At 35.2% G+C, this 15,906-nt stretch overlaps 1 protein-coding gene across 3 annotated transcripts in view; it reads right to left on the reverse strand.

Annotated features, from left to right (window-relative positions):
• The window catches only part of EPC1 (enhancer of polycomb homolog 1), a 91,427-nt gene that overhangs the window by 36,301 nt on the left and 39,220 nt on the right, over positions 1-15,906 (reverse strand). The window lies entirely within an intron of this gene.

Consider the following 15,906-nt stretch of genomic DNA (forward strand, 5'->3'; position numbering starts at 1 on the left):
AGCTGTGTTCCAATAATTTCAAATAGTCCAGTAAAGAGTATGACAGTTAAAAAAGACAAAATGCTGGATTCTAACCTTAGATTTTTTTTTTGAACTTTAGGACTTCTGAGAGGTCTTAACATACTAATGGAAATTGTGGTTGTTCAAGAATGGGGATGCAGTCCTTCCAAACTTATGACCACAGAATCATTTTTTTTTTTCAGAAAATATCTGTTAATAGCTCATGGAGAACTTTTGTAATAGTTTGGGAAATGCTGGTAGAGAACAAAAACTAGAGATACAGAGCAGAACATCTAGGATTAAATTTGTTCATTAACTTAGTCCATATTTATTGAGTGCCAACCATGTGCCTGGCACTGGGAACACAATGTTGTAAATAAAACACACAGTTCCTAACATTGTAGAGCTTACACTCTACCAGAGAGCAGATACTAATACAATAGTCTTAAAAATAAATTGTACAGTGTGGTAAGTGCTTTGAAGAAAAAGTACAATGTGTTATTGTAAACATAAACAGGAAAAGGATTTCAAGGACAGTATCATTTTCACTAGTGCAAAGCTAACATCTGCAGTAATGGGACATTTAAGTTAACATATGCAGTAATGGGAGTTACTTAAAAGACTGTTTAAAAAAAAAAGGGAATAACTATGTTTGAAGACCACTTACACATTTGACACAGTGGGGAGGTAAAATTTATATTGTGTTTATATTAAGCACAGTTGCAATTAAAAATTAATCACCAAAATACCAAGAACAATTATAATTTTTCATAAAATAACAGAGGCATAAATTCTCAAGTTTGGTTTTACAAGGAACAAAGTAAATAAAATTAAATGATCTAAAGAATTCTTTAATATTTGATCCCACATAAAATGGAGTTAGGTTAACTATAACTTATGATTAAGCAAATAACTTAAAAAGCTTCTTGTACTGCAAGTAATTATGTTTTCTATACATAGCAATATGAACAATAAAAAAGATCTGAAAAGACTGAACAATAATCTTTAGAAAGTTCAGAGGCACATTGTCATGTGTCCATGAAACTTGCTATCATGACACTAAGCTCCATAAGTATTCACTCATGTTACTTTAGCCCGCCTAGTACACAGAAGAGCATGGGTTTTACAGACAGAATAAGAATACGTAAGAATACGTAAGAATCCTAGCTTCCTCATAGACTCCAAGTCCAGCAAGTCACTTTGCTACCTATTTGTATTATTTTGGGTTTTTTTCCCCCTTACCCAACTTTCCCTCTTGTCTCTCACGCAGTTAATGCTTTTTTCTTTTACTCTCCTCTTTGTTATTTTTGCTTATCCCTAGAAAAAGGTTGCCCTTTCGGGTGCTTTTTTATGGTCTCTTTGTTAAATGCATTGGTAGTTACTGTGAAAGGGTTAACTGGTTCTAAACAGGGCATGTCACTTACATTTGAGAAGTCAGAAAATACCATTTTTATTGATTAAATGAGAGTGACATTAGCTATGTGTAGATAAAAATTATCTGAAGGGACAGTATTGCAAAGGTCTCTTAAGCATATGCTCTGTGCTTTTGCTCACATGGATGAATGGCTACCTCTGCTGACATTACCATTCACCATGCCCCCGCTCCTCCATGGAAAATTCCCACTTGTTCTTCTAGGTCTATTTTAAAATTATCTTTCCTCTGCCTCGTCTTAGCACAAATGCTCCCCAGTTTGTGCTTCTATAGTACTACATTCTCTATTTAGAAATTGTGTTGTAATTGTCTATATACTGATCTCTAAAATGTGGACACTATGTTTAATTAACCTTCAATTTTTTTCCTTTAAAAGATGTATTCTCTTGTATTATTTGGGGACTCTAAATTTTTTTTTAAGGATGAAGACTAAATACAATTATCTTTGTAACCTGTTCAGCATCTAGTACTATATTTTGCTTTACTGCAGACACTCCATACTTTGTTTTATAATATCTAATAAATATTAGCAAACCGAAAAGAGCTATTTAAGGTCATTTTGTACAAATTCCTAAATAAAGATTAAATTATATTCACTTATTAAGTTTTTGTTTAAGCAAATAATGACCTTAACACTTTGACGTAACAACAATTAGGACCACATTTAGACCCTCTGGGTTAAGAAATTAAAACACGTTATTATAAGCAACAATATATGAAATTCCTTATGGGGAAATAAGTGATTACTAATTTATAAAAAGCCACTTGAGAAATTTAACCCCTGATTATTTACGCATGTAGAGCTAGACTCCACTGCTACTTGAACACAAAGGCTGAGCTGCATTATTTTCTCTTCTATTCTCTGATGACATTTCTAAGAACTAAACATCAGTGCCTATTCAGGAATATGGCTTCAGCAAGGACTGTGTAGTTTTCTACATCCAAACACCCAACTCACGATTGGCTCATTAGAAGAACTTTCTGACTGGTTTCCCTGCTTCCATTTTTTACCATTCTTCATAGAATAGCCAATCTGTTAATACGCAAGGCCAATCTGTTAATACATAACATGGTCAAAGGTAGCCCTAGACAAAACTAAGCTCAATTTTGATGCTTGCCTTCTCATTCCTTTTTGTACCCCTTACATCCCTTTAGACTTGGCTTGTGCTGTATTTACTAAGAGCCTGCATGCCCAATGTGCTGACTGGCATGTGAAGGGGAAGGGACTGAAATTAGTTTCTTTCTACTCTCACAGAGTGATAATCTAAATTTTTTTTTAATGTTTATTTATTATAGAGAGACAGAGAGACACAGAACATGAGAGGGGGCGGGGGGGAGAGGGTGACACAGAATCTGAAGTAGGCTCCAGGCTCTGAGCTGTCAGCACAGAGATGACAATGGGGCTCAGACTCAAACTGCGAGATCATGACCTGAGCCAAAGTCGGTCGCCCAACCAACTGAGCCACCCAGGCGTCCCACAGAAGTGACAATCTAATTGGAATGCTTCCCTAAAAATTAAATGTAAAAAGGCTCAAAAAGCTCTTGTTTCTGGTTATAATCTTTATGCTGATGACTTCTAAGCCTCTGACATATCCTGGAGAGCTAGCTAGTCATCTCTCATTATTTAATACCTTTTAACTCACAGTCAAATAAAATACAAACGGTGTTTCTCATTTTGGGAGGTTACTACCCTAAATCAACAGTATTGAATAATCAAATTTAAACTTGTCTAAAACTAAACGTGTTTATATAATCTAATACAAACAAAAGCTATGCCAAGATTTAGTCCTTAGCCCTTGTACATATTCACTCTTGCAATTTCATCCATGATCATGGCGTTAACTGCCATTTGTATGCTGATGACATGATTCGAAACCTTAATTTCTAGCCCAGATTTCTGCTAAACTCTAGGCACATGTATAGAGACTTCTTACTATACGTTCCACAGACATACCTCACAGAACACGAACATGAACATCCCCACCTGCTGACTCTCCAAATCTGTTCTTGCTCTCGTAATACCTAATTCAGTGAATTGCACCATCATATATCTAGTCACGCAAGTCAGGAGACTTGATTTTTCCATCTCTCTCTTGCTTCCTACTTCCCCATTTCCAAATAAGGCCATCAGATCCTATAGATTTCTCATTCATTTTATGTCTAGAAATTATGCAGCTTTTTTTTTTTTCAATCCTATTGTTACAGTTCAGGCAGCAACTAGCCTTCTTACTTCTAGTATTCACTATCCTCTAATTCCCTTCTAATGCTACTGCCAGGGGCCTTTCTAAAAGTTAGATCCCATCACTCTGACATTTAACCCTTGGCTGTCTACTGCCTTCATGAGGAAATTCAAACTTCTTGGCATGGCGAACAGGGTCCTTCATGATCTAGCTCTAGCTAGATTCTTCCAGTCTAACACTTTATTACTTTTTACCGATTTTCACACTCCAACCACAGGGAACACCTAAAAGAACTTGTTAGTGATACCTATGTGATATTCCCTGTCTTTAAGTCCATCTAAACCTCTCTCTACTCTTTATAATTCTACTAGGATATCTACCTCTTTCAGAAAGTCTCTTACAGCTATTACATGACACTTTCATAGTGGTAGAATAGAAAATAGGTACAGGTGATTTTTAAAATGTCTATTTCATAAAAATTCAATTAAAATCTTCATGAAATTGAAAACTAAGCAAGTAAGAATTCAGAAAAAAACTTCCTGATAGGGGTTTCACCCTTAAACTACCTGCCTCACACATACCAGAAGGGACAGAGCACAATAGGTAGGGAAGAATACCAAGAATTAGAACAAGCTCAATAATAAGATATTTTAAAAAAGTCATTCATCTTGGATAAAATATTAATCTTTTTTTTAAAGTAGGCTCACGCCCAGCGTGATGCCCAATGTGGGGCTTGAACTCACAACCTTTGAGACTAAGACCTGAGCTAACAGCTGGACACTCAACTGACTGAGCCACCTAGGTGCCCCAGATAAAATATTAATCTACTCGGAAGAAACAACTTCGTGAAGTCCTTTATAACTTTGGGTATAAAGCCTTAGAATTTATTACTGTGTCTATTAATTCATCTTTCCAGAACTAAAATAGTAATAGCCAACATGTACTGAACATTTATTACATGCCAGGCCTTCGTATATCTTATTTCATTTAAAGCTCATAACAATGTATGTTATATACACACACAGAAAAAGATGTGGCAACTATCATCCCTATTTCACGTATCAGTAAACTTGCCTAAGTTCATTCAATTAGCTGGATTCAAACCCAGCTGTGACTCTAGTATGAACTCTTAACAACTTCATTATATTAATTCCCCAAAAGATGCAGATTCCCCTCAGATTGCTTATTAGATGCAGTTGCTTATTAGATTGCTTATTAGATACAAGATGTAACTATACAGTGGAGAGACTGGTCCACACCTTGACTAGGTGATCAAAACTAACATTATCAATGAGAGGCAGATAGGTATACGTGCCTCCAGATGTGATACAATGAGAATATGACATCCTTTATGTAATATTCTACCTGGGAGTGCAAAACCTGAATCTAATTGAGAAAACATCAAACTCAAAATGGGATCCTCTGTTAAAAATAAAAAAAAAATTAAAGAGACTGTAATCTTCAAAAACTATCTGTATCATAAAAGATTAAATACCCATTGAAATATTTAGGAATAAAGGACCATGATGTAGACAATTTAGTCTCACATGGTTTGGAAAAATATATTATGTATGTGCATGTGTTATACAAACACATACAACACATGATAGCATATGAAAAATCAAACAATAAAGCAAATTGGGCAAAATGTTAACAATTGGTATGTATGGGTGTACTACTCTTTCTTACAACTTTTTTGTAAACTTGAAATTATTTCCCAATAATAGCTTAAAAAAAAAAAAGAGTAAAAAGAAAGAGAAAAACAAGACTCCTCGAAATCCAGAGGAAGAGGTACAAGTACTTCTTCCAGAATTACTGCCAAGTAACTGCACTATCTCTGATCACATGTCAGTGAAAGTTTTCTGGCTCTTTAATTTCTTTACCTAAACTAGATATTATCAGAAATCAGAATACTGTCTTCTGAATAGTTCTAGAGACAGCATTAAGTGTTATGTGAAGAGTTGTGTGATTCATTTTGAGAAATGCATGGACAGGGATAAATAATGTTGAACAGTTTCTGTACAGAAGAATCTTCACAGGTTTTACATATACTAAAATGCACTATGATTTTCCAAATGAGTTATACAGAAGTCAATATATCCTAATTATTACTGACCATTTAGTGTAATTCATCTAAATGTTTGGTGGGACCAAACCTTTAATTTTCAGTATTAAAAAGTATGGTAAGCATTATCATATTAAAAAGTATGGTAAGGGGCGCCTGGGTGGCGCAGTCGGTTAAGCGTCCGACTTCAGCCAGGTCATGATCTCGCGGTCCGTGAGTTTGAGCCCCGCATCAGGCTCTGGGCTGATGGCTCAGAGCCTGGAGCTTGTTTCCGATGCTGTGTCTCCCTCTCTCTCTGCCCCTCCCCCGTTCATGCTCTGTCTCTCTCTGTCCCAAAAATAAATAAACGTTGAAAAAAAAAATTAAAAAAAAAAATAAAAAGTATGGTAAGCATTAAAGTTATATGTTAAACTGTGGCATATAAAAACCATTCTCTTCTATAATAAGAAAGTCTATGAATTTCGGGAAACATAACCTTATGACTTCACTGTTAACTCATACTGAGGTATTTTTCACTGTTTTTAAAAAGGGGGGGGGCTGTTTTTAGACAATGAAATCTCTGACAATAGAACTCCCTTTTATGGACAGTAGTACAGACTAGCAGTTGGCAAACTATAGCGGGGGGGGGCCGCAAATCTGGCTCACCATCTGTTTTTGTAAACAGTTTTAGTAGAACATAGCCATACTCATTCATTTACATATTGCCCATGCTGCTTGTGCCCTACAATAGCAGAGCTGAGTAGTTGTGACAGACTGTAAGAACTGCAAAGCCTAAAATATTTACTATCTGACTCTTATAAAATTTGGAGACTCTTAATATTGGTATAGTTATTTACACTGTTTACTTTTGAAGATTTAGCAGTCTGGTTGTGATAAGGTGGATCACTGACAGACACAAAAGCATGCCCTATTTACATGGTGAAAATGACAGTAAGAAGGGGGAAGTTAAGTTTATTAAGTAAAACTTTATCTCTATGTTTAGACCCTATATTAGATATTTAACCTTCATTCTTAAAATGTAGTACTATACCTATTTTACAGGGAAAGTGAAACTCAGTAAGATTAAGTCACTTGCCCGAAGTGGTGGAAGAAGGATTTGGATTAAGGTCTGACTCCAGAACCCCATGGTCTTTCTACTGTGCCTTAATTCCTCCTTCTTGTCTTCTTTTGCCTTCCCCATGTACGGTTGCGTTCTGGCTCGTACTCAGGGGAGGACTCAGAATACTAAGAGAGAAGCAGAAAGGACTTTAAACAGATGAAGAGATGAACAACAGCATCATGGCTACAAGGATCAGTGGAAAGCTACAACCAGATAAGGAAATAACAGCAATTCCCCAACTTCTCTTACAGGATTCTCTTTGAGGTGTTTTACTAAATTAATGCTCAAAAAGCTTAACTGCTGGTAGTACCCAGGCACCATGGATATGAAGGATGGAGCAGAGCAAGATTAAGTCCTAGGAGAACCAAGACCAGGTACGTTATGTTTCCTGTGTCATCCCTACATACATACAGGTCCACAGTAAAGTATAAAGTATGTTTTCTTTTAATAAGCATCGTTTTACCTTGCTAAATAGACAATAGAAATACATTAAAATTTATACTTATTTTACACTAAAATTTTTACCCTACTGGACACTTTATTATATCTCTGATACCACATTTACCAAATGTGGAAAGAAAGTAATTTCTTTACAGAAATAAATAGTAATATGAGATTTCCTCCAAAAAGAGAATAAGCTTTGAATTAACAGCTAATTGGGAAGGAGTTCATTTTGGCTTTAAAGTATTTTATTTAGGTATTATTATATAATCTACCATAAAAGAGGTCAAGAGGATAATAAGTGATTTACCACCCTAGAGAGATAAGGATCTAAGAAGGATGAAACAGACTTGTTAGAAACTTGTTCTTCCATCAAAAATAACATATTTATCTCTTGTATTTTTCTGCAAGTCAATGTAGCAAGACTTAGCTGCTGTTATATTGTTCTTATTAATATTTTGTTTTACCTATCAAAAGTATAAACTTTCAGGGTTTGTATGAATGCTAATAAGTTTTGTGCATGTTTAAGGTAACTGTGGAAAACACTATAACGTGGCTAGTATACAAAGAAAGTATACGAAGTTCATACACTAATCTCACAAATTTTCTTTTCTTAACTAATACCAAGTCCCTTGGTTTCACCAAAACCATTAAACTCCCAGTGTGATAATTTCTGAAAGCTGTGTCTTGTAGTAGCTAAAAAATAAAAGGTGCTCTGATAGTCTCAAAACTTTCTTTTTAAATTATATGTGTTTCCTTTACTTACTCAAACTCACTCCCCCTTTATTTAAACACAGTGGTGGATGAAAATTAGTATTTTTAATCCCAAATTATTTTAATTTAATGTTATTTTGTGTCATAAATTATCTTCTTATAAATTACAAAACATATTGTATGGAAATAAAATTTGATTTTAATATTAATTTTTTATTAGAATACCCTTTATCAAATAGGAAAACATTTACAAGGTATACTATTTAAAAGCACACACTTTGATGTCAGAAACCTGGATTGGAATTCCAATTGTGTCACTTAAACTAACTGTGACTTAACTTCTTTAACCCTAAATTTTCTTTTTAGTAAAATGAGGTAACTGCCATTATAAAGATAAAATGAGGTAAGAAATGCAGGTAACCTTTTAGCATAGCACCTAGCACATACTTACTAGCTTCTAATAATATAAATAATGATACCAACTTAACCTTTTTTTCCTTATCATTAAAGGGCAGAAAATGCTACCTAATTTATAAAAACTGCATTGAGGATTAAGTGAAATTGTGTCTATAAAACTGGTGTATTATTGTAACAGCAAATTTCAATAAATGGCTAAGTTATTAATAGACATTGTTTTACTGTAGCTATATGTGAATCAATAAGTTGATAAGACTAAGTTCAAATTTACCTGTGTTTTCTTAAATGATGTCCTTTCTCCTAACTAATCCTATAAATAAGGACATTTTAAACCTCTTAATTTTTATTGGCAGTCTGTCATTGTTAAAAACAATCCTAACCTCCAAAGACTGTCAAATCTCACTCACTGTAAACTTCAAGAACTTTATATGACAAACTCAGGCACATTACTATAGTAACTCCACTCACTTTTTCACCTTTTACAAAAGAACGAGAACTCTATACACTCTAAAGTACAAAAGAAAAAAAAAAAAACCTGCACTGCAGTCATAAGGAAGCCCTGTTCTCTCAGCTTTCCTGATCAAGTTAAATTCATGGCAGTAATTCACTTCAAAGATTATTTTCACCACAAATCTTATCCTACAATGGATATGAGATAACTCACTGGAACATTTTAAAACTAATTTATGCTACCTGAAATAAATTTGGTTTCCTCTTTCCTATGAAGAGAAAAATGTGTAACTTTTATTTGGGAAGGGCAAATGGTTGCAAAACTTGAACAACATACCTACAGCAGTTTTAGATTTAATCTTCACATTTGAATTATTCTCTATTTAGTTGGTATTTATATTCATAAGAGAAGGGAAATTATATTCTTTCTTGCAAAGGTCTTTAGGCTTATATAAACATTACATGAATTCTCTTATTTCATAGCAGAAAGAGATGAAATAACTAAAGCTTCGAGATAATATTTAAGACAAGTTTCCTACAAAAGCATTAAATCATGCTTGTAAGTTTTATCTTAGAAGCTGCATTAAATTTGGTCAGAATAAAACTCTGACTCTTCTATACCTAAACAAAAGTAATATACTTTCATGATCCCATTTTAAAGAAGGAAACTATGGCAGACACTGCCAATTTTTTTTAACCCCATAAAGGCAAATTTTCCAGTAATAAATGCCACCAAAGGGCTGATGTTAAACACCTGTACTTAATTAGAAATTTACACTTATCTCAATCTGATGATGCCAACCAAAGTATACCTTCTAGTAAGTGAGATATTTATATTATAATCTCACCAAACCATGGTAAGAATGCAAAACTTATGATTTAAATGGACTAAAGGAGGACAGGTTAAAAACCTTAGGTTCAGAACATAGCTTACTGAAGGTATATCTTTTATGTCTTCACAAATGTCTTCAAATACCCTCCTTTCTTCATCCTCTTTTCCCAACACACAAAGAGAAATACGGAAAGTGTAATGGATAGCCCTTAGTTCTGTTCATCAAATTATTCCTGGCTGCCTCCCAGGCACACAGTAATATTGTGCTTTCTGGCTCTCCTGTGGCTGGTGGGACTAGGTGCCTAATTCTGGCCAATGAGTTGTGAATCAAAGTGACTTACTGCATCTAGGCCAGAGTATTTTGCTGCTGGTGAAACACTCGAAATCTCCTTCTATCTGTCACCATACTTGAGATGGTGACTGCTGCATCTGCCTAGTTCCCCATCTGATCCATGAAAAAATGTTACATAAAACAAGAAATAAACTTTTGAAGTTGCTTATCACATCAGAACCTAGTTGATCCTGATATAAATTGGTTCCAGAAGTGGGATACTGTTGTAACACAAAGACTAAAATATATTCCATTAGTTTGGGGGCCAAGCAGGAAGGACACTTCTCAGAGGATGGAAGGATGATAATCCGTATTAGGGAGTACAAATTATTTGAAATAAAAGGCAGTTATAGTTTGAAAAGCAAATAATGTACTTAATAAAGCTGTAGTTTTAGGAGAAGAGGTTAAAAAAACAACACCAAAACGGTGTTCTTGTTGCTCTGTGTTCAGTATTGTAAGTAACAAATTTAAAAAACGGATTAGTTTGTAAAACAAGAATGACAGGGACTTGTAGTATTTGAAGAATGTTTCTCAGTCTGAGTCATAAGTAAAAATTAAGAAGGCTATTGACTAACAAAGGAAGAGCAGCAGACCTTGAGGGTAAGTTTCAGATCAGAGTAAAACACTTGAATTGATTAGAGTCTCAAAAGCAGAGACCCAATTAAAACTGTGTTAATGCTTTCAGTTGAACAAAACAGCTCTGAGGAAAAAGAAAGGACATTAAGGGTGTAGCTTTTCCAGCAAAAGTTAATAGGTTTATGCTACTAGCAATTAGGAGACTGGCATCTGATAAAGAACTATGAATACAGGCTACTAGCATACTGAGCTTAAATGAAAACACATTAGAAGCCTACTACAAAGTTGTGCTGCCAATTAACAAAAATCAAAAGCCCATATTAAAATCTGATTGATTTAGAAGTATACTTGCATTACCTCCCCTAATATTTTCTAATACCTACTTCAGATGAGGCTAGGGAAGATGATGGAGAATTAAAGAATACCAAGAGCCACAACAAACAATGGACTGGGGAGACCTTCCAGAAGAGTAGATTTAGTACCCAAATAAGAATATTCCCCATATCCAGAGGAAAGGGACCCTTTTAAAAGTCAGCCTGGTGAGATTTTTGAGTTGCTTTGGATTAGGGAGTGCTGTTTTCCTCTCATTATCCAAATGGGAGTGTTTATTGTGGTTATCATACCCGTTATTCTGATGTATACTGGGTGTATTTACAGCGGGGGGTTGGGGGGGAGGGTGGTAGCAGGCAGTGACGGAGATAGTATTTTCATTCACACGTTTCCAGATCAAGAAAAAAACACATCCAAACTGGATGCAGAGAATTATGTACATCACCTGGAAATCCTAAGACTTCAAGCTTGACGCAGTTTAGCTAGGTCTTTTGGGTGGGTACACTGGGAGAGGAAAAGAGTATATTTTGCTTTAAAGACAGCGATTCAAATCTTTGGTTGATGAGAAGGGTAGATCTGTCATTAGTGTTGTTTGCCGGATATTTTTTTCTTTGCCTTCTGGTCATATGGTAGGGCTGTACGTACTGGTCCTTTTATAGTTAGGTGGAACCATGTGGCTCCTTCTGGCCAATGAGCTGTGAGCCTATGTGACATGTAATTTCCAGCCAGAGCATTAAGATCCAAGATAAGAGATCTTCCAGAGCTCTTTCCTCTATCACAGCGTCCAGCCAAATTGAGGATGGAGGCTGCTCTTTCAGCTAATCCCAGAGTTGGAGTCATGTGGAACAGAACCTCCAAATCAACCTAATGGACAATGAAGCTAGAAATCAATCTTTGTCCCATCTGATGAAGGGAAACCATTAACACCACTGAACATCTGAGTCAGAGGCAAGCTTACATATCAACTAGTTCCTTCTACAAATGACAAAAGTGAGGTCTAGTAGTTAAGTGACGTGTCTAATCACATGTAACCACATGGTAAAAAAATTTGATGGAAATACCACTATTGTCCTGTAACTCTAAATTATAATGGGATTTATGCTCTTAATCTTTAAACACAACTCGGTATACACTGAACTAGAGATATAGGAATAAATTAACAGGCCAATAATGTACCCATTTATTCAACAAATAAGAAATTAAGCTCAAATGCCAAAGGTACTTGGACCCAAGAATCACATGGTAAAGACTAAGCAAATAATCAAATAAATGAGATGGAAGTTTGTAACAGTAATTGCTAAGTTATGTTATGGGAGAATGTAACAGACCTATCCTAACGGATAGATACCGAAGGAGGTGACCTGGAGCTGAGATCTGAGATTACTAAACCAACCTGTAGAGAAATAATGTATCAGCACATGGCAATAAATGATTCTCCTGTGGATGGAGGGACCTCAAAGGATTTGGAGGAACTAAACGAAGGTAGGGGCCAGGTTACATAAGGCCTAATATATAAGCCACTTTAAGAGCAATGGGAGCTCTTTAGAGGTTTTTAGCAGGAAGCGACACAATGAGATTTCACAGTATTCAATGGACCACTGGTTTTGCTAATACTGGGGAAGGCAGTAATTGCAGTCTTGGGAAGACTTCTTAGGAAAATACTTAAGTCTAGGCAAGAGTATGATAGTACTTTGAATTAGGGAAGTGGCAATGGAGACAACATCTGAATTATTTAGGAATTTTTATTCAGGGTATTTTAAGTTCTTGCTACCCTACCTGAACTTTCCTCTTGATTCTCTAATTTCTCCACTGTAATTCATAATAAATCTGAATGCATTAAACTGAAAGGACAGCATAACACCAAGATGTTATGGGTAGCATAACATATTTATATCAAAAGGATGCCTTTCCAACAGCTCCCCCCCACCCGCATACTTGTAGAAGATACACAGCTATTAGGAATGAGTGGGTCATCTTATTTCATGCCACTTTATACAGTAAACATTAGATTATATTCCATTATTTCCCAACTGATAAGGCTTTCTAGATCCAAATCTTAGAAATTACAGATGGTTTTTATTCACACTTAAGATTTATTCCAGGAAGGATTTAAGGTAGCTGGGCAGAAATAAAGGGGCATTACAGTAATTTAATTGGTTTCTTGCCAGTGATACAAATTATTAGGAATCCTTGAGAAATAAGAGTTCTACATATGAACAAGAACTAAGGTTCAACTGAGAAATTTTATACGAAAATACCCAATCCTAAAAAATACAAAGATCAGGGGGAAACGTTAATCCTCTCAAACATTTCTTTACTCTATCCCATCTTCAAAAAAAAAAAAAAAACCAAGAAGATGTTTCATTATTACAAAAGTTAGAAATTTCTCAAGTGTATTTTACTAAATCACAACACAAAAGTTCAGACAAAAAAATAAACAGAATTCAATAAATGTTTTTAGATAGTGCATGGAAAAACTCAAAAACAAAATAATGTATTTTTGTGGAGTATATTCTACATTTACTGATATGAAAATGAACAAAACAAAACAAACTGTTCTTATTTTATTGGTACTGCACTGCAAAGGAAAAATTAACCAAGGGAAAAGCATTCATACAGAATTCTCATAAACAGTGTCAAGATGTTACTATGGTAGAGGAAAAGGAAACTTGCAAATAAAGTGGTATTTGCAACCAAAATCTTGGTTTTCAAAAACTCTTTCACATCAGAGAAAAGGTATTTTAATATAAACACTTTAGAGTAAAATAACTGATTTTGATCTTGCATGATTTTTACTTTATTTACTTCAAATGGAGCAAAAAAGATGACTTTTCAGGACTTGACGTTAGAAGTTGGTTTGCGAGGTTTTACCAGACTTTTTTTTTTTTTAAGCAGGCTTCACACCCAGTCCAGAGAGCCCAGCGTAGGGCTTGAATTCATGACCCTGAGATCAAGAGTCCAGTGCTTAACTGACTGAGCCACCCAGGCTCCCCTTATTATATTCCGAGTGATAAACTACCCAAAGTAAAAATAGGTATTCCTGATCGTAACAACAGGGACTAAAAAAGACTGCCTCAGATTATAGTTTATTTATCATATGAATTATGAACCCTTTGAAGGAAAAGACATGTCTACAGACCCCATAATATTTATCATTACACTTTGTAAGTATAAGCTTACTCATATTTGATAAATCTACACAATATAAAATAGTACTTTTAACACAGTGTTTCACAAAATGTATTTTTAGAAAGGTCATGACATTTTTTCTGGCTTAAAATTTTGGCATAATCATTAGAATGTCTCATGTTCTTCCTAATCTTACAAAAACACATAAAAATTATAGCTTAAATCCTACTTTATTAGTTTCACTCCAAAAGCTCACAGGCATTTAAAACAGGTATCTGATTACCATTTTAGATAACAAAAAAATCATGAAGTACCTAGATTTTCTCAGATTTAATCATTAATTAAAGAAACACTGATGCCAGAACAATATTAAGTGGTTAAGATATAACACTATTTCTGCTTTCAAAGGGCTTTTAGATACTAGGAAATAATCACATAAACGAGTTTATTTTCTACAAGTTCAGGTTATATATGACAGGGCTTGGGAAGGTATGTCAATAAAGGCTTCATAAAAGTTGACAGCAAACCGGAGTTTGTTGAGTGACCCTGTGGAAAGAAAGAAAAGGCTTTTGGGGTAAAAGGGGATAGTGTAAGGAAAGGCAGAGGTGAGCAATTAAAAGAATATTAAGTGCAATAAGTAGTTCAGTTTATCGAGCAGAGGGCTTGCGGTAGCTAGCATACAGCAGGAATGATGGTGTCTCAATCACCTCCAAGATTAAGTTACAAAAGACTGCAGCTTCTGTCTTAGGCACTCTCTTAGTTGAGCACACTCTTTCTATTGGATCATTTGCTTGGGGAAAGCCAGCTGTCTGGTTGTGAGGGGGACAAATAGGTAGTAAATGAAGAGTCCCGTGTGATGAGGAACAGAAACCTCTAGCCAACATAACTGAGCCTGGAAGCACATTTTCCAGTTGAGGTGACTGCAACCCTGAACAGCTTTCTGCAGATACGGAGCCACAATCACCCAGTAAACCAACTCCCAGATTCCTGATCCTGAGAAAAGGTAGGTCAGATTGTTTTAAGCTGCTAGGGTTGGATAAGAAGTGATGCAGCAAGGGATAACGAACACATATATTGGTACCGAGAGTCCTCATGGTGTAACAAAAACCTAAAATGCTGGAATGGCTTTGGAACTAGACCATGGCCTCTAAGGACAGTATTAGTGAAGAAACTGTTAATAAAAGCTTCATGGCATTTTATAAGGCGGCAATGAGGGCAGAAAAGTGAGGTAGATGTTACAGGAAGGGTATCCCTGTTAGGAAGGGTACAGAAAGTTCAAGAACACTGTTACCTTTAGTTATGTGAAAAGTAGAAAATGTTACCTAATAACCTGGGTGATTTAGCTAAGGAGATTTTTAAACCAGAGAGTTGAAAAGTGCTGCCTTGTTTTTTGGCTTTATATGGTAAAAAAAAAAAAAAAAAAAAAAAAGAAAAAGAAAAAAAGAAAAGACAAAGACAACAACAAACTAAATGAAGAACTGTTAAAGAAGAGCTGGGACTTGAGTGAGGGTTTTGAAAATGTGCAATGTCTCCAGGATGCAAACAACACTAAAATTTAGAAATGGTCTCTGAGCCAATATCAAATCCAGGGCACCAATGGAAAAAACGTGGTCTAAGACTAAGCTGAGGGAGGGAGTATAAAATCTTTTGTTAAAACCTCAGAAAGATCAAAGACTGTGCCAGACAAAAGGCCTAGTAAAGAGAACAACTCTCTTCAGATTCTCTCAAATAATAAGGCTTTTAGGAAGCTTAAGGGTGTGGTATCTCAGCAGCAGCTCTCGGTAGTAAAAGGCTTCTCTTAAATATATTCACGGTGTGGAATTTAACTAATGAAATAGACCCCATAAAGTACATAGAAGACCCACAAGTTTTGTTTTGTTTTTTTTTTTTAAAGAATTACATATTCTGAA

This window comes from Lynx rufus, unplaced genomic scaffold (genome assembly GCF_022079265.1).
Source record: "Lynx rufus isolate CCGP_SWC_20201006 ecotype Redwood Valley unplaced genomic scaffold, mLynRuf1.p SCAF_7, whole genome shotgun sequence".
NCBI lineage: Eukaryota > Metazoa > Chordata > Mammalia > Carnivora > Felidae > Lynx > Lynx rufus.